The following is a 15,136-nucleotide window of genomic DNA, read 5'->3' as shown; positions in this document are numbered from 1 at the left end:
TGACTTATTTATACAAATTAAGTATAGTAATAAGGAGATAAAGCCCACATAAATATATAACAAGTATACATTTTAAGGCGTTATCACTCCTTCCTATCTTTTGATCCTTAATTTCCAATGAATTATGTGTGATTTGGGAGCCGAATTCTATATATATGAAATGTATGTAGCTTTCCTTTTGGTACACAGGATGAAAGTAGCTGAGGATCATATAAATAACCCAGTCATCACAAGTAAGATCATCAATTACAAAATGAGTACACCAGATTTATTTGGTACAACACATACATAAGACTTGGAAGTGTAATTTGCTTAACTTAACTTGTAGGATCAAGGTGGCAACTAGGGCTTTGCTCTTCCCAGTTGACTTGAGATAAGTAGGACATTCTTGCTTCATATGTCTATACCCTTGACACCCATAACACTTTGGACCAGCCCAGGCATTATCATCAAAACTTAGCTTAGTGTCAGATATATTTAAAAATTTTATAACCTTGAAAGCCCAATTGTTTTCTTGACTAAGCCCAAGCCAATGACAAAACAAAGTCAAGCATCACGTGGACCTAGCTGAAACAAATCCCTTTTTTCTTTCCTCCTTTCCTTAACAACAAATCTGTCCATCCTCTTTCCCTTTTGCAGAAATTTCATAGTGATTTGCACCATCTATAGAAGGAAATTTTCCTCAAATCTTGTCTTTCTCTTTTCACCTCAATCTCCCATGATTACTCCAATATTTTAGAGCTTGAGAATGTGAAATCCTTTGCATATTACCATTGCAATCAAGGATTTTTCCATAGAGAGTTTATTGTGATTTTTGATGGTAGAAATTGTAAGTATGGTCCTTTTGTACATGAGAATTTTCTATATAAGATTAGTATCAAAAGTTGTATAACACATATCTAATATATTTTTTTCCTCTCTCTAATACTAAAATTTTCTAATTGGGCATCCTGTGATGAGTTCGAAGCTTTATTTGTGAGTGCACATTAACAGGGTTGCTGTTAGGGGTGTCCAGACCCGACTCAGACCCGCTAGCCTGAAGAACCCGCTCGATCCTAACCTAATTTCAGACCGAACCGACACTCCCGTCGATCGATGATGGGTTTTCGCGCCTAAGACCCGATGCCGGCGGGTCGAGTGGCGGTTTTCTTCTCCAAAACCCGACCCGATCGATGATAGCTCAGATTTGAGGAGATCTCGGCAAGATTTGAGGAGATTTAAGTTGATTTCGGCGAGATCTCAACCATATTTGGTGAGATCTGGCGAGATTTGAGGATATACAAGCTGATTTTGGCGAGATCTCGACCATATTTGGTGACATCCAAGCTGATTTCGGCGAGATCTCGACCATATTTGGTGACATCCGGCAAGATTCGAAGAGATCCAAGCTGATTTCGGTGATTTTTGGTGCAAATGGAGTGAGGTTTTGTAGATTCCGACAAGCTTTTACAGAATCCGGCGAAGCTTTTGTAGAATCCGGCGACGTTTGCAAGATCTAGCGAATCTCTCCACCGATCGAACCGACCCGAGCATCACTCGAACCTAAAACCGACTCGACCGATTGACGCCGGCAGTTGGTTTCGGGTCCCTCCACGTTCAACCCGATGCTGGCGGGTCGGTTCCGGGTTGGGTCCAAAACTGACCCGGCCCGACCCGTGGACAGCCCTAGTTGCTGTTGTATCCTGGAGAGCAACCACTTGGGCAATTTGCAGCAAATGTCATAGCAGAGGGGGCAAAATTGCTTCTTAAGGATAGCGGATTCAGTTTCATGCCTCGGCTATTGTGAAGTTTCTGTTTTCCTGCATTCTTATTTCATATCATTATATCTGACTTATACTATTGTAATTAATTTGAGCAATTTTCAAAATATATTTCCAACACCTAGTGCTCCTGGTTCTTATAGTTGTCTTGGAGGCACTATATTCCTTTGGAAGCCCCTTAATTGCTATATAAAGCAATTCTTCATTGTCTAGAAAAACACCAACAACCACCAATTTATCCCTAAAAACTTTGATTTTCTGAAGATATGTATCAATAGAATCAATGTCTTTACCAATGCTATGAAGTTCTCCCTTGAGATTCATAACATGAGAACATGAAATGGAAGAAAAAAGATTCTCAAGGACCTTTCAAACTTCCATTGTTGAATTGCAACGAACTGTGAGAGCAACGATTGGAGCAGTGAGAGCAAAGCTCATGAAAGTTGGAAGAGCCTTTTCTTTGGATTTCCAGATCTGGTAATCCGGATTGATGATTGTAATGGTAGACCAAGCAAGATCTTTCAAAAAAATTTCTTGAATAGGTTTCAAGCACCATTGTAACTTGATGCTTCCATACCATGTAATTAGTGCTATCTAACTTGATTGCCATCATATTAGCCATTTTAGAAAGCAAAAGCAAAGGTTGATTCACCAAATTGATTGGTGTAGCAATGGTTAAGGGAGCCATTGTTGAATTTGTAGACGTGGAGGTTGAGGACGACATTGTTGAAGTCATAATTGGAATTATGGTTGAATCTGCCATGTTCTGATACCATGAAAGAATCTTTGATCTTTGAGAAAAGAAAAAGGTTGAATCTAACCAACTCTATATCAAGAAGCGTAACAGAGAGAAAAAAGAGAGAGAGAAAGAGATTAGAATTGGACTAAAAATTTCATCTTCTTCATTAATTGTAGATCAGATACATTTCTCAAAATATAGTACAAAACACTCACACCCAATGATACAATAATTTACACCATAATTAAATCATTGTAACAAACTCAAAATTTCCCCATGTGTTTTGTAATAGAATCCATAACTCACTACAACAAAATGTATTTTTAGTGATGAAAATTAGTGAGGAAATATTTTTTGTCACTAAAAATACAGATTTAGCAACGAAATATGGATTTCGTTGCTAGTAATGAAAAAATTTATTACATTTAGCGACGAAACATAATTTTCGTCGCTATTGGTGATTTGAAATATGGGCGCCAACGGAGAAAAATTTGGCACGAACTTAATTAATCTATAGCGATGAAATATTTCGTCACTAAAAGTTGAAATTTTTTGTGACGAAACATTTCGTCGCTGTAGGTGTTTCTATGAATAGTATTAGTGACGAAAATCATTGCGTCGCTAAAAGGAAGAATTAGTGACGGATTACCATCATCGCTAAGTATAATCATACAAAAATAGGTTTTTTATTTAACAGTTTTGGCGACGAAATCAAAATTTGTCGCTAAAAGTATGCTATGGCGATGAAATTTGAATTTCATTGCTAACAATCATAACAAAATCTAGCTTCTTTGGTGACGAAATTATACTTCATCGCTAAAAGTATGTTATAGTGACAAAACTAAATATGTCTCTAAAAGCGTAACAAAAATATGGGACCTTTTGCGACGAAAAAGCAGGCAATAGCGACGAAAAAGTTTCGTCACTAAAGATGCTACTATAAATATACCAAATTAGATTTTTCACTCAAACCCTAACATTTTTTTACTCTCATTCTCTGTTGTTCACTCTAACTTTCTCTCTCTCTCTTTATACTGTTCTCCATCGAGCTTCGTTCACCACCGTCAAGGAGCTCCCTTCGCTACCATCGAGCTGTCGAGCTCCTTAGCCAGTCTTCTACTCTCGTACCGAACCCCTTTCCCTTTTTGGCCTCACCCTTGACCAACGACTCCTCGTCGAGGTTCTTGCCATCGTAACCTCACCGTCGCACTCATTTTTGTCGTCATTTTGGTCCTCATCGGCGCCACCGCCTTGGTCTCTCTCTCGCCAGGTACGCTCTCTCTATCTATCTATCTATAGTTTTTGTTTGGTTGCAGAGAAAAACGAAGGAAACGAATAGAAAATTGAGTTTTGATTTTGTCAAGTCACGATTATTGAGTTTTTTGAAGTTCCACTGTTTAACTTAGTGAAGAAATTGGTTTAGGAGGAAAAAAAGCTGTGAGAGTGTTAACTTAGGTACTCAATAATTCTTAAGTTCTAGATGGTTCTCTTTCTTTTCTTCTTTTGTTTCCTAAACTTTGTCTCTTAATATTAAACCATTGCTTTGATATTTTTATTTTCATTGTAGTATTGGGATTATGCTTTATAGTCTTGTCAATTTGTGTATGATAATTGGGTTAATGCACGAGCTTTTCTTTGGCTCTTTTCTCATTCTTCGTTATAATTTGTGCTAGGAGGATTGAACAAAATGGACTAGATTGGATTTTACGCCTGTATGTAATCCATTAGATTTTATTATTAGCAAGACTTTATGAGTGTATGCATTTGAAGAATAGTGCTTGCCTTTTATGTGTTACTTGTGATTCATGCATAATTTCGTACAAAAATGCTTTCTTGATCATATTAGCTGGTTTAGGGAGCTTGGTGATAGCTATTACTTCTAGTATTGAAAAGGAAAAGTTTTTTGAATTTATCATAACTCCCATATTCTAATCAAGTTATAGTTTAGCTTTGGTTACTAGTGGGTTTTTATTTAATTTTTATATTATTTATTTTTAGTGTTTATATGCTCTTTGGGAATATATATGTATTTGATTTGGTTTTCCTTTTCAGTATAATTATGATTTGATTTATTAATATTGGATTTTAACTATGTGTTTGAATTCTCCATGGAGGTAATGTTTTTTGGCAGTACTAGTAACTTACAAGCATAGTAACTTTTTTATTTTTTATTTTTGTTTTTGGCATTACTAGTAACTTACAAGCATAGTATTGCTTCTGAACTAACAGCTACTATACGAACGACAGAGTTTGATTAAGTGATGCATGCGTGGGAGGACTGAATGACACTATTTGAATCCTTTTCTCTAAAGGGTGGATTTTTGGAAATGACAATGTTTGAGTGCTTTGAATTCTTACTGTTAACAAATAGCACGCGATCTTTTGAGTATTCTTAATTTCTTAATATCACTTTGCTTTTGAATAGAATTTTAGCGTTAGAAGTTGATGGTGTGATATAAACTAAGCCAACTCCAAGCTCATCCATAAGGGTTGTCCAAAGAAGAATGGGCACTTTATAGAACCGTCGTTTATGAAAAGGTCATCGATCAACAAAGATGCTTGGACGACCCCCAGACGAAAATTCCAAGCATGTTTCTCTACACAAGTTAAGGAAGTGAACCACACGTTCCTATCCCGAAGCATGAGTAAAAATCGAAGTTCATTGTTACAAGTTCGTACTAAATACTTCCAAAAATGGTTATGAAAAATAAGATCAAATAATTTAACTTCCATGGCGGTTGTGGAAGTTAGCCCCGAACCCTTCGACCTCCTCAAAGATAGGGGAAGTTACTAGACAGGTAACTGCTTCTATTGTGCACTATATAAACACTCATTCACGACAAGAAAAGGTACGTCTGAAACATTTCCTAAAAAGTTGGAACTCTAGAATTTGAGAGAGAAACTAACATAAGCATCAGAGGGTTCTTGGCCAGTCACCATTGGTCTCCTTTGATTGTTTGTTTCCTTTTCAGGCCTTCAAAATCATTGAAGCTAGGAGTATTCAGCCTACTGATTTCTTGTGCATCATCAGAAGTAAAATTCTTACTCAGTATTAACTTTGACTGTTAGGACATATGTGGTTTCACTTGTTAGAGAACATATGTCATTCTTTTATGTAATTGGCTAATCCTTTGACAAAACGCACTTTACTTGTATTTAGGTAGATCTAATATGTGTTTAATACTTCAAGGAACATGTTGTTCAAGTCTAATATTAAAACCATGAAGATTGAACCAAGAAACAAGTGAAGAAAAGGTGTTCATTAAAGCTGGACAGATAGCTCAACACCTGTGGACAAATAGCCCGACAGCTTCTCGACATCTTCTCGACAGCTGGATATCTATTGAGCTCTTAAGGAGTTTCTTATCGCAATCTCGACACCTTCTCGATAGCTGGTGGATCGATCGAGAAATCTTCTATCTTCTCGATAACTCCTCGATAGCTTCTCGATAGATAGCTATCTATTGAGGTTTAAATCTCGACACTTCCTCGACACCTTCCGATCAATCGAGGTTACAGAAATCAGAATTTTCAAATCTGATTTTTAGGCCAGGCTTTTGTATTTGTGTAGGGTTTCTTTTCTCACAACCCTAGACCTATATAAGGCTTATTTTAGAGGCCGTCACATAAGAGAATACAAGGAGAACATATGCAAAAGGTGATCTATGCCTTATTCTCTCTGAAAGAAGCTACTGCGTCTTTACGCTTTAGGGTTTTGTAACTAAGTGCTTCTTGATCTTCATTGTTGATGAAGTGAAGAACTTTATAGCCAACATTCTTCTTCCTCAAGTTGGTGAGTGAGTCACGTACTGGGATCTGTGCAAAGGAGTTAGTTATGTACTAGAATCCGTGCATCAAAAGGGTGGCGTTCATATATTAAAGAGTTCAGAGGTTCTGAAGCGGTAGAAGGTTTCTACTGTGAGTTCATCTATGGGGATTGTAGAATCTAAGGACAAAGGTTTTTTACTAGATTTGAAACTTCTCTTTACTATAGTGGATTGCTTTTCGGGAAGGTTTCCTCCCAGGTTTTTTACTGTGAAACTGGTTGGTTTTATTGGTTTTCCTGGGTCATCATATCTTGTCTTATTTATTTTTTCCGCTACATGATTTTGACATGATATTGATGTTTGTTTTTTTTTTTTTAACAAGTTTTATTCATAATTAATCTTATTAACAACTTGGGTTTAAAACTTGTTAATTTTACCAACCGGGGTCTAAATTTTCCAACAAGTGGTATCAAAGCGGGTTCACTCTGATTGGATTAATTTCCTGAGTGTGATCCATTGACTCCTGTTGTCATGAATAGAGGACAATCTTTATTTATACCTACTTTATTTGATGGAACTAATTATGCGTACTGGAAAGTTCGTATGAAAGTTTTTTTGCAGGCTCTAGGTGAACAAGTATGGCGAGCTATTAAAGTTGGCTGGATTAAGCCAAAGGAAGCACCGATGGATTAGGATGATGCAACAATCATAGCGGCAAATTTCAACAGTAGAGCTTTGAATGCTTTGTTCTGTGGGGTGACCAATGAGGAATTCAAAAAAATATCATCCACGAAAGTTGCCAAGGAAGCATGGACCATTTTTGAGACCACCTATGAAGGTACCAAGGCAGTAAAGACTGTGAAGTTTCAACAACTCACTAGTAGTTTTGAAGAAATAAGGATGGAGAAGGATGAGACCTTTGATGAGTTCTATGCTAAACTCAAGGATATTGTGAATTCTGCCTTCAACCTTGGAGAATGTATTATAGAATCCGAAATTGTGAGGAAAATCCTTAGGTCCTTACCTGAAAGATTCCATGCCAAGATCATTGCCATTGAAGAAGCAAAGGACATTGATCAAATTCCTTTGACTGAGCTTGTATGAAACCTTCAAACTTATGAGATGGGATTGGGCTCAATGGGAAAAGGTGGAAAGAGTAAAAACTTGGCTCTTAAGGGTATAGAGGAAGAGATTGAGGACTCTGAAGATGAAGATGAAAGTGAAGATGAGGATAAAGATTTAACCTTTATAACTGATGAGATTATCAAACTTTTTCAGTTTAGGAAGGATAAGGGCAAACCTCTTAGGAAATATAAATCCTCAAGGAAGGGCAAGAATGAGAAACCCCTCATTCAATGCCATGAGTGCAAAGGTTTTGGTCATATGAGGATAGAGTGTCCAAACTACTTCATGAAAGAAAATACCAGGATGTCAGAAGATAAAGGGTTGGTTGCTACTTGGAGTGACACTGAGGATGACTCTTCTGATGAGTCTGTGGATGAATGTCGTCATGTTATAGCCTTTGCTGCCACAACTGATAAGGTGATTTTGGAGAGTGCTAGTAATAGTGAGGATTCTTCTGATGATGAAGTATCTAAGAAGATGACCTTTAAGGAAGCCTATGATAAACTATGCACTGAATTTATAAAATCTAAAAAAACTTCTCATCTTTGTAGAAAAGATTTGAATGAGGTAAAAACTGAAAAAACTGATTTGTTAGTCAAATTAGATAAGACTACAAGGTTAGTTGAGACTCTTATTGTGGAGAACGCCTTATTAGAAGAGAAGATCAAAAATCTTGAGGTTGAGCTTAGTCAAGCTAGAACTCAAATAGAAAGGATGTCTAATGCAAAGCTTAATGAGGTATTGAGTGCTCAAAAACCTAGTTCTGACAAGACTGGCTTAGGATATGCTGTTTTCTACAGCCCTTCCTCTTCCACGACTTCTGGATCAAGGACTGTCTTTGTGCCACAATTTGAGAAAGGTAATAAAGGCATGAAATCCAAAATTGATTTGGCTAATTCTAAATCCTTTGTTAAACCAAATGTTTGTCATCATTGTAGTGTTGCTAGACACATTCATCCTAATTGCTTTAAATTGTATCTTCATAAGTAATTGTCCAAACGGTCACAGGTTTTCTCTCAAGGACCTACATTTTTGTTTGGAGAGTTATTAAAAGTCTTGAGCTTTTTAACTCAATTTCAGGAGAATTCTAATTCTTCTATGTCCTTTAGTAGACATACTAGGACACGTGACTTTTCATCTTCACAGCCAAAGACTCGTGTTGTGTGGGTGAGAAAGGAGCCTAAGACTTAATTGTCTTTTCTGTTTGTCATCTGCTTTAATCCTTTCTATCTAAAGTAGGACTCTCTTTACTTGATTTCATTTCTGTTTTTGGAATTATGCTTTCATGCATCTACACTCTTCTATCATGTTTTCATGCATATGCATCCTTCTTTCATGCTTTCATGTTGTTTGTCTATTTTTGTTTGGTTGTTTAGTTTTTTTATTTTGTTTTGTTTTCAAAATAAAAAATAAAAAGGAAAAATTAGAAAAATACAAAAACAGTGTGTACTTTGGTACTTGTGTACCTTGGATGGCCATTGGAACAAAATTTTCTAAATTTTGTATCTTTTGTAACTTAGATGAGCATCTCTATGCATAACTAAGCAAGTGAGCTTTGTGGCTCTTATTTGTGATGAGTAAGATTAAGTTATCTCTTAAACTTAATACTCGTATCACTCTTTTTGACGGGTAGGACTAGAAAATTCTAAGAGAAAGACATAAATAACTATCTCACCACTGTTACCCACCAATTATAATATGACACTTGTATGCTTCGGCACAGTAAAAGTGCAGTGTCAAAGACACCCGTATGCTTCGGCATAGCAAAAGTGCAGTGTCAAATGCTTAACATCTTGGGTATTTCTTTTCTTTCTCTTATATGCCCATGCATGATATGTTAAAATAAAAGAAAATATGCAAAAAAAAAAAATTAAAAAGCAAAAAGATAAAAAAAAATGTTTTAAATATGGTTGTAAGCATGTATTCTAGGAGATGTAGGAGTTATAGGATGTACCTCGAAGGTGATAGTCCCTATCAAACAGTTATGATTGTATGTGAGTTAAAGTGATTTTCTCATATCTCAAATCGTTATAACTAGTTAACACTCATGCAATCTTGCGATGTTTTTCACACACAACACACAATATTCTTTACTACTCTTGATACATGTGTAGGTACAATGTGATTTGACCATCACATGTTTTACATGTGCTAATGTATGCTCACTAAACTGTCTTGGCTTATTTTTTAAACATAAAATTGGTTAGACTTGTTTAGTGTGTGTGTGTGTTTTGAATCTATGTGCTTAACATTTTTCTTGTTAAGAGATTTGCTTTTCACATGGTGTGCATCTTTCTATTATCTTGTCATCCATAGCATTTTGTTTCATTACATTCATGCATTTTTATGGATTCTTTGTGCCTCCTTGATCATCTTTGATTATCTTTATGTTTCTCGGGTGAAGCTTTTTAGCTTCTTGTATCCTTTGTCAATCATGACAAAAAGGGGAAAAATTGTGTAGAATATGTGGTTTCTTTTTAAGATTTTACATGTTAGGGGGAGAAATACATTCCCTTGTAAGGGGGAGATGTGTTTCATCTTGTTAGAGGGAGTGCTTACTTCCTTGTTCTTGTACCTTGGGTCTTGTGACCATGTTTACATACATTGTGCTTATCTTCTTTATATGTTAATGTATGTTTCTTTCACTTATCTCTACATGTGTTGTTTCTTTTCTATCTTCATACACATGTTTTTTATACTTCTATGCAATTATTATTTCTGTTTCACACTAAGATACCTTGATGAGTTTTGTTTAAGTGTTTCAGAAATACAGGTTGTTAAAGTCTTCTATGCTATGAACTATCTTTTTGCAAAGTTTTTCAAGAGTTTGTGCTAGGATAGATTTTATTGTATTCAACAAGTGAATATGAGTTGAGTGATTTATAACTTCTTTCATATGCTTATTTGTTAGTTGTGGTTTTGTCACGAATTGCCAAAGGGGGAGATTGTTAGGATATATGTGGTTTCACTTGTTAGAGAACATATGTCATTCTTTTATGTAATTGGCTAATTTTTTGACAAAACGCACTTTACTTGTATTTAGGTAGATTTAATATGTGTTTAATACTTCAAGGAACATGTTGTTCAAGTCTAGTATTAAAGCCATGAAGATTGGATCAAGAAACAAGTGAAGAAAAGGTGTTCATTGAAGCAGGACAGATAGCTCGACACCTGTGGACAGATAACCCAACAGCTTCTCGACACCTTCTCGGTAGCTGGCTATCTATCGAGCTCTTAAGGAGTTTCTTATCGCAATTTCGATACCTTCTCGACAGCTAATGGATTGATCGAGAAATCTTCTGTCTTCTCGATAACTCCTCAATAGCTTCTCGACAGATAGCTATCTATCGAGGTTTAAATCTCAACACCTCCTCGACACCTCCCGATCGATCGAGGTTATGAAAATCAGAATTTTCAGATATGATTTTTGGGCCAGGCTTTTGTATTTGTGTAGGGTTTCTTTTCTCACAACCCTAGACTATATAAGGCTTATTTTAAAGGCCGTCACATAAGAGAATACAAGGAGAACATATGCAAAAGGTGATCTATGCCTTATTCTCTCTGAAAGAAGCTACTGCGTCTTTGCGCCTTAGGGTTTTGCAACCAAGTGCTTCTTGATCTTCATTGTTGATAAAGTAAAGAACTTTACAGCCAATATTCTTCTTCCTCAAGTTGGTGAGTGAGTCACGTACTAGGATTCGTGCAAAAGAGTTAGTCATGTATTGGGATCCGTGCATCAAAAGGGTGGTGTTTATATATTAAAGAGTTCAGAGGTTCTGAAGCGGTAGAAGGTTTCTGCTGTGAGTTCATTTACGGGGATTGTAGAGTCTAGGGACAAAGGTTTTGTAGTAGATCTGAAACTTCTCTTTGCTATAGTGGATTGCTTTTCGGGAAGGTTTCCCCTCAGGTTTTTTATTGTGAAACTGGTTGGTTTCATTGGTTTTTCTAGGTCATTATATCTTGTCTTATTTATTTTTTCCATTGCATGATTTTGACATGATATTGATGTTTGTTTGTTTTTAACAAGTTTTATTCATAATTAATCAAATTAATAACTTGGGTTTAAAACTTGTTAATTTTATCAACCGGAGTCTAAATTTCCCAACATTGACCTTTACTAGAGAATGTGGATACTTTGTACTTTTGTAGTGCACTTGAAGTTGGTTATATAAATTTGAAGTTAATTAAATTCATTTAAAAAATATTTCATAGTTATAAAATTATTATGGATATTTTGTAGTGCACTTGAAGTTGGTTATATGAATTTGAAGTTAATTTAATTCATTTAAAAAATAGTTCATAGTCATAAAATTTTAATTCTTTATTGACTTGCTTTCATTGTATAATAATTATTTTCATTGCAACAATGAATGAATTTCGAGAAAAAAAGATATGCATACTAGAGACAATTGCATGTACACTATTGTTCACCAATTGTGGACAAATTCAATTTATGTTTACACTTATCTCTTTAAACGGCTAAATGTATCATTTTTCTCTTCCCTACAAAAACCTAATCAAACTCTTTTTTCTAAAATTTTAAATTGTAAGATCACAAATCCTCCTAACCCTAAGACTACCATGAGTGAGAGGGGAATTGAAAATCATGAGTAAAAAAATGGATGTGTATTTGTGGAAATTTGATGTAGAAAAGGAGAAAACAAATTGCAATGAACTAATAGGATCATGAAATATGGTTTCGTTGAAGCAGTCTTTGTATTAATAATTTGAGTTTTAATAAAATAAAATAAAAAGACAAAAAAAAGTCTTGTAAAACAAATAAAGCAAATGAGCAAAAATTTAATTGGAATCTTGAATAAAGAGAAGGACAAAAAAGTAGTGAAACAAAGCAAATAAAGAAAATCCAATCAAAGAAGTTTTTGTGGGTTGGGGGGAGAGAAAAAAAGACACAACTTTAGGTTGTTATTCAAGCATTTGAAGAACCAATAAAAACGAGGGAAATTGGAAATTTATTAAAAAAATCAATAAGATGTCTTTAATTCTAGGGGTGACAACTTGAGCATTTGAACTTCAAAGTACTAATTGAAAGAGGGAGAGTTAAAAAAAAAAAAAAAAGGAGAGAGAGAGAGAGAGAGAGAGAGAGAGAGAGAGAACATAAGGCTATTTTTGGGATTGTTGTGAAATTATTATGATTTTTTTTGTTGAGTTCTTAGCATTACTTCAAAAGGTAGGAAAACACCTTTTTTGAGATAACGGATCTCGAACCTGATTGTTATTATTATTACTTTTTTTGGTAGCCAAATATGAAACAAAAAAAGACACCATTTTGGGCATAACAAATTGATCAAAACAATGCCATTTTGAATCCACTTTGTGGTATATTATTTATTTATTTATATTATTTGAGTAAATTTGATAGAAATTTATATTAATAAGGATATAAAAATATACAACCATAGATGCTCAGGGTGTAAACAAAAGTCACCAAACTAGCGGGACAATCCATCCAAGAAAAAGAAAACAATAACAATTGTTTTGTAGGATACAACTTAGGTTTAATGCACTAATATACCGAACTGAAACTTAACCCTGTTTAATAATACAGATTAATAAAACATGGGAAAAAAAAAAAAAAAAAAAAAAACTAGAGTAGAGATAAAGTAGTGAAAACTAAGTATGAATAATAAAAAGTCTGCCTACACCCAATGTGGTATATTTATTTGTAGATAATTGGTACAAATGTAGTGAGAGTTCAAGAAAAAAAAAAGGAAACATATCAAGTTATCAACGGAGTAGAGTAACCAAATTTTTTTTTTTTTTTAATTAAGCATTTAAAAAAGCCATTTTTTTAGCATTTGAAGGAGCATAGTGCACATAGGGAATGGACGTTACAAATTATATAATTTGTTTCATATGTTTATAATACAAGTTTATGTTTATGTTTATATTTTTAGTGTATATATATATAACAAATTTTAACTCTAAAAACCCTAATTTTAACTTATAAATACTCATCCTATGTTTCCAATCAAAACCCTAACTAAATGTTATTTTCTGGTCTTCATCTTCTCTAAAACTTTTTTTTTCTCTTTTCAAAACCCTTAAAAAAGAAAAGAAAAAAAGATAGGGAAACATATCAAGTTATCAACAGAGTAGAGTGGTCCTCAAAAAAAAAAAAAAAAAAAAAAAAAAAAAACAGAGTAGAGTAACCAAAAAAAAAGGGCATTTAAAGGAGCCGTTTTTATTGAGCATTTAAAGGCAAGTATTTGTTTACGTATACGTTAATGTTTTTAGCATATATATATATATATATCTTGCTTAAAAATTTCATTTGTTGTCACTGGACTAGGAAAATGTTCTTAGTTAAAGGCCTCATTCCTTAACTTTTTGTTGAAATAAATTCTAACATTCATTAATGAAAATTATCTTGAAGAGAGAGAGAGAGAGAGGTAATCGTTTTCCTAACAATCATGTTTACCATAATCTGATCCCAATTACCAAAGCAACTGGTGCTAAATATAGAATGACTCTCTCCTAGATATTAGATATTTGTTTTAAGTTTTTTTTAAAGCCATTTAAATTATGTGCCATAATTAAATTGACATAACATGATTTACTTAAACCAACTGGTACATAGGACAAGCTTAATTGGTATTTAATGGACACACATTAGCATCCAACAATAATAAAAGAACTTGTACATATAGTATAATTAAGTAGAGTTTTCCTACCAAGTAACCATCTGTAAAATAAAATATAATAATAATAATAATATTTATACCATTATCGTCTTTTTCTTTTTTTTCTCTCTCTTTGAAGAACTTTTTTATGTATATGTTCGATTTCAAAAAAATATTTTTAACTCAAATTTTGATTCATAAATAAAACTTTTCAACATTTTCTCTTTTATAAATATAGGTTTATAAGAAAAGGTGCACAAATGGGATGAACATAAAAAATATTATTTAAATTATTTCTTACATGTAAAATAGAATTTTATGTTTAAGTGTATGTTTATGTGTTAATTTTTTAAACATAATAATAATAAGTAAAGATTGACAAAAAAAAATAGTTCCAAGTTAATAGTTTTATAGTTTGAAGCTACCAAAAAAAAAAAAAAAAGAGATTAAAAGTTGAATATCTGTAGACAGGGAAAATTCCCGACCTATCACAAGCTGACACGTCACACTATTAAGTCCACAAAATACGGCAAATTACAAAGCGTCGCATATTGCTGCTAGGTTTTGCTATCATTACTCAGAAATCAACAGAAATTTGCCAAGTGTCATGCAAAAACCAATCACACATCATCGCACGTGTAAGCGATGACATATTTAGCTTCGCACGTGTAAGCGATGACATAATTAGCCTCGCACGTGTAAGCGATGACATAAGCGGACCAATCAAGCGCTGCCACGTGTCACCAATCAACGTGTCACTTACCTACCCCTAAACTCCTATAAATAGAAGCCTTCCTAAGGCATTTGAAGGAGATCAGGGAGATCAGGAGATTTGGAGAGGATACCAAGCCATTTGAAATACTCAGAAGTCCAGAAGCTCTGCCGGAACCAAGCTCTAAAGCCTCCAAGAACTTCAAGAACTTCAACTTCGAATACGAAGAACATTCGAAGGAAAATCATCCAAATCATCCGCCTAGATCCAAAAGTTTGCGGGAATCAAGCCTAAAGTGTCCGAAAACATCAACAAATCACAAATCAGTGAAGTTCTACGGATTCAAGCCTCTAAAGCCCCGAAGAACTTCCACCACAAACCTTCGAATACGA

This window comes from Quercus suber, unplaced genomic scaffold (assembly GCF_002906115.3).
Source record: "Quercus suber isolate HL8 unplaced genomic scaffold, Cork oak 2.0 scaffold_239, whole genome shotgun sequence".
NCBI classification, from domain to species: domain Eukaryota; kingdom Viridiplantae; phylum Streptophyta; class Magnoliopsida; order Fagales; family Fagaceae; genus Quercus; species Quercus suber.
Note: the sequence above shows the minus strand (reverse complement) of the source record.